Consider the following 6,000-nt stretch of genomic DNA (forward strand, 5'->3'; position numbering starts at 1 on the left):
AAAATTGTTTTAAAAAGTTGAAAAAAAATTAAAAACATTAAAGAACACGGGAAAAGACGGTTTCTAGTCTTATCTTTGACCTTAACAATTCAATATCAGTAGTTGTGTTACTCAAAATTTATTAGCTTAGCACTAATTAAGGGGTTGTTAATTGCTGTAAATTAAAAATTTCTTAAAACCTTCCTCAAAATGGTCTTTTGGTCATTTGCTAATCAAATATTAGACCGTTGCGGTGTGTAGACTGTAGCAGTCTCAAGTCTTTTTCTACAGCAGGGTCCTGACGTGGCAGAGAGACGACAACATAGGATGATGTTACGTCAAAAAAAACAAAAACATAATCTCCCATTCGACTTGTGTGTCTTTTTTTCACCTTTTGTTTTTGTTTTGTTGTATCATGGTATTAATTGAATTTCTCTTGTTTTCGACATGGACATTAATTTTAAAAAAATTTCTTTATTATTAAAGTTTATATTTGTCCTTTTTAAAACATTTATTATAGAAAAAAAAAACTCTCTTTTTTCGCTGCATATTTTCACGTGAGTGTTAAACCAGAGAAAAACAAAGTGCCTTTAATTTTTTTTGGTTCTTTTAACGTGGAGAGTGTTTGGCTTTTTTCAAGAAAAAATAAAACTGTGATTACATTTTCTCTACAAACAAAATATAATGCTGAAAAACATAGATTCAAAATGTATCTTTATATGAAACGAAATTGTGAATCCGACAAGCCACCAATATCGTTCAGAAGCAAAGTTACTATAGTATAAAATAAAGTAAAAATCCTGCCCACTATTTAATTGGAAAAAAAAACTGTGATTTATTTGCAAATATACCGTGATTTAATAATCTCTAATCAAATCAAAAACTGTAATATAGAAATTAGTGGAGTAACAATATATATATATATACACTAAGTTGTCTCCTTTTTATTAGGAGTGCTTGTTTTATGAGAATGAAGAGTATTTAGAGACTGCTTTGGGTGGTGGGATTGGTAAAATGTGTTATGATTGATGTAAAGAGGTATGGATGTAGCTCATAGTTAGCTAAAAAAAATGTTACTAATCAGAACTTGTTTAAAATTTATTGTGTTTTGTTGGATTATGGTTGGTCTACAGATATGACGTCTCATTCCTTTTATGAAATTGTTAAACCAATGAAAATTTTAAACTATTGTTGACATTGGGTGATACACTTTATTCATGCCATTTGTTGACAGTTGGCCAAAAAAAATATTGTTTATTTTGTTCTACATCACAAGTTCTATTATTCATTGCTGATTGAGAAAACAAAAATTTACTTTTTTTTGTAATTTTTTCTTTATTTCTAATTTACTTCTTTATGTTTTTACTTTTTTTTTGTAATTTTTTCTTTATTTCTAATTTACTTCTTTATGTTGTCAAAAGCCCTGGAAAATGATTTAATACAGTATAAAATTATTACAACGATGTTGAGTTGAGCGGCAAAAGCTAATCTTTGTTATTCTCTCCACCTTCACGAGGTACACACAAATCTGCTAATTCACGTAAAACCTTGAATCACCGATATGCACATGTAGCACTTATTCACTTATGTTTTAATATAAACATGTGTGTTTTGCTTTTTCTAAACATTAGTTAGTATCTCGACTAGATGAACTCTTTTTTCTGTTCAATTTGGTTGGTAGTTACTAGGTAGTGTGACGCGATGGAAATATTAGTTACATATTCACATGTTTAGCATACAAATTTATAATCAGTATGAAAAAACAAAACAACCCTCTAAGTCTCCAACATACTAGAAAATAAATACCATTTTAAATTGCTTTGGTTCTAAACTTGTAAATTGTAATGAATGATCTGATATCTGTTTCAGGAAGTATATCTTCTTCTTTGTGTTTTTTCATATGTAAAAATAATATTTTGGTATCTAGAGTTCATGAATATAGAGTAAAAAATGCAATTAAGTCTCTACAAAATAAATAATATCTCTCATATCTAGATTCTTTTTAAACAAAATGAAAATTGTACATAGTAATATATAAATACAGGAAGTTTTAAATTTAGTCAAAGATATTAAAATGGCTAAATTGCACCCATTAAATGTTTTAGGTGATAGGTTTGAATATCACTAGTAACTATTTAGCACTATGTTTATACATGCTCGGGTTAATTCGAATATCCGATCTCAATAAATTCTAGACCCATTCGGATATTTTAAAATTTCGGATACGAGTTCGGGTCGGATTTTCGGATTTGGGTATTTTGCCCATGCGACCATACCTAGTTATTCATATAACATATTGATATTATATTATGCAGTCTTATAGATTTTGGCCCTATTTTCATGGACCGATTCCTCGTAAATCCAATACATAGAATACAATTTTAGTACTATTTTTCTCTAGAAAGAAAAGTTGTTAAGTTAGCCTGATAGCCTCACCCAAATCGAACCCTGGTGGTTAAAAAGAGAAATTTGGAAAATATTTGGATGATTACAAAATGCTTCATTTGACACACACACACACACAAATATATATATATATATATATATACACAAAATCTATATTAACATTTTTGAAGTACATTTTGTGTTATGCCTTTTTAGTTTTTCTTATTTAAATGTTTATTTACAACATTAACCCTTCAAAAGTTTCCAAAAATAACATTACTTCAGATTTTCTTTCCTAAATATTTTACATTCCATCTCAACTAAAATATTACAGCAAAATCAATATGGAAACACAAAATATGATATATTTAACTACAACTTCTATTGTGTATTGAAAATATTCTATCTATGAATCTTTTGCAAACCAAGAAAATAATAATTTGATTCCTATTTTGTTTTAAAAAACCTGTGAGTTTTGATTCTTAACGTAAGGAGAACTTCGATTCACATTTATTTAAATATTATAATTAATATATATAAACTTAATAAAATTTTAAAATATTACGAATATGTAAAATTAAAAAGTTCAAAATACTATATAATAGATGGGTTATAAAGACGACATGTTGGAATTAATAAACTATCATTAAATTTGTGCTAACACGGGTTAAATTCTTATTTTCTTATTTGTCAACAATATTATAACTAGAATATTTGACATATAAAATTAAGTTTATTTAACTAAGATTGTGTAAAATAATTAAATCATTATGAATAATGTGACTTAATCATAGCGTATAAATGACTTATTATGTATTTAGATCCCTTATTTTTTTGTTATAAGAATTAAAAAACAAAATAAAGTCTCACACTAACAAAACAAACTAAATATAACAAACAAATAGTCATGAAATATATTACGGATTAAAAATGAATATAAATCTTTAGCTAAACAAACGGTCGAAAAGTTTAGTTATTCCTCTATTTGCAAACATCAAATATTTAACAAAAAAATACAATATAAATATAAATAATAATAAAAATTATATGCATGTTAAAATCTAGTGATCAATTAAAATGATATTAAAAATGTTTTGGCATTAATTAAACAGGTGCGCGGTAATCTTTATATATTTCTACAATCTCTACAACATTTTAAATCAATAATAATAGTGAAAACTGTGGAAGACAAGTTAAATAAACATCAGACCTACACACTGTACATAAAAACATGTTGAGCCACGTAATCACTTATGAATCCAATAAAAATAGTTTCAAGAAGTTTTTTCTCAAACAAATTAAACTTCGTTTATAAGAATATTTACTAGTATATGAAACATTGAAAGTAATGATGAATCTTGGTTAATGTAATATCATCATAACACAATGATAGAGACTAGAGTGTGGTAAAATTAGCATACGTGAACTTTCACATACTAATAATTTCATATCCCTAACCAAATAGACTCATTGGGACTTGGGACGTAGTTGGGTGTTTAGTGAAAGTTTTAAGTAAAATAAAGAGAGACCGTACGGATAAATGTCGAAGAAAATAAGGACTAAAGGACAAGACTTGGACGGTAGCAAAGTAGGAAGCGAGCCCACTCACCGCTCGCACCGTTTTAGTCCCGCAAACGGCGCCGTTCTCTCGTTTCGAGCCATCATCCCACTTGATTGTTTCAACTTTCAAGTATGTGACTTCGTCGTCTCGAGGCAAAACTCTTGACTCTTCTCTTTCGCGTGTTACCCATTTGTCTGCTTAATTACATCTCTTTTGGCAGCATGTTCATGTAACTCCAAAGATGAAGTTCTTTTTGTTTTTTGATTGACCACAGAGTTCATGAACCGGATACCAGAAATGAGCCTTTTTACGTAACTAAGCTATGTTATAGTAGTTTATACAACCGTGAATGTAATATATTATATATATATCGATATAAAAACATAAAAAGTATGTGATGGAACTACTAATAATATTATGTATTTATGTTTGAAACAACGGTTATGCCATGAAACTAATATATAGAGCTTAAACATTCTTTCCAAATATGATATGAAAATTCAGAAATATCAATAAGAGTTGGACCTAGGAAAGTGACATCTTCATTAGTTATTGTGTACAGTACATTGATTCAGGTGCTTAGGAAAATGAAAAACGAAAATAATAAGGTGGTGTTTATTTGTTTAAGGCGGTCGATGACGTTGATGATAAAGGTCTATTCTCGTATATATATATTTTTAATTGAATTATCCCGAAGACGAAACAAACACTAAAAATTATTAAAAATTCAGATTCATTTTTATTTATCATATACTAGAATTAGAAATAGGCTCGAGATATATTTAATTCTATTTTTATGAATTATGATATATCTTAAATTTAGGATTATATTTATTAAATGGTTTTTGTTAATATGAAATGTTTTTTTAAAAAATATTTAATATATGGTCTTTTATACATATAGTTCTTAATGTTTTGACGCAAAATAAAATAAACAAAACATATCAGATTTATTTTTAATCAAAGTAATTAAATCATTCAAAGTTTTCTTTTTTTGGATTTTATTGTTTTTTTGATAAATTGTTAGGTTCTTATATCATTTTCAGTCCCACTCTATTTTAAAATCAGTACCCTATTATAGTCTATAATTTATAGAGTAATATTTGCTCTAACCCTACTTAATATTTTACTCTATCTTCAACTTTATTTTTTACACTAAATCTAATTTAGAATAAAAAATAGAGTGATACATTAAAATAAAAAAACTATGCATTGTTTTAGAGTAAAAGATAGAATATATATTGGAGATAGTTTTAGCACACGGAAGGTTTGTGTAGAGACCATATATCAGCATTCAAAATGAAAATTGAATATTGAAAACAGTTTACAAATATTACCCGATAAATCTCATCTTTCCCTATATCTTTTCCAAAGCTTTAATATATGGATGAGATCAAGACATATATGATGATCCGCTATATCTCTATAACCAAAAAACTATTATCAAAACTCAGTAACTATGAAATAAATAAATAAAAATTACATTTCAGTCTCAATCATAAAAAAAATATATTTGAGAAATATCTTTCTGCGAGTGGTTTTACAACTTTATGTAATCTTTAACTCAATCTTAATATTTGATTTTCTTCTTGACTCCGCGATATGTTGCTATGATTTGATTTTCTTCAATTAGTCTTCTAACAAATTTCTTGTGAATTAGAAACTCTATGTAATGCTTACATGTGTTATACTTCTATTGATGATTGGTTGTTTCTCGATCCTTGTGTCTATTCTTATTCATTATGTACTTTCAATTATAAAAAAAAAAAAACTTTCCAACATGTCAATTGGTGTAGATGGAAGGGAAGACAAAATCAGAAAATTGATATCAACAATAAATACATTCAAATCAATTTTCTGACATAACTACATTTTAATTTATTTTAACTTACAACTAAATTAATAGTATTTTTTAATTAACTATATTTGAAATTATTATATCTATATGTTGATTTTTCCATCAGATTTTGATGATTTTCATGATTTTAAAATATGATATCTGAGAAGAAAGAAATCAGATCGACTCAAATTCATCCAATCAATAAACTAAACTTATGAAACCTGAATCTTGTATT

The sequence above is a fragment of the Camelina sativa genome, chromosome 13 (assembly GCF_030686135.1).
Source record: "Camelina sativa cultivar CO46 ecotype springtype chromosome 13, ASM3068613v1".
Classification (NCBI taxonomy): domain Eukaryota; kingdom Viridiplantae; phylum Streptophyta; class Magnoliopsida; order Brassicales; family Brassicaceae; genus Camelina; species Camelina sativa.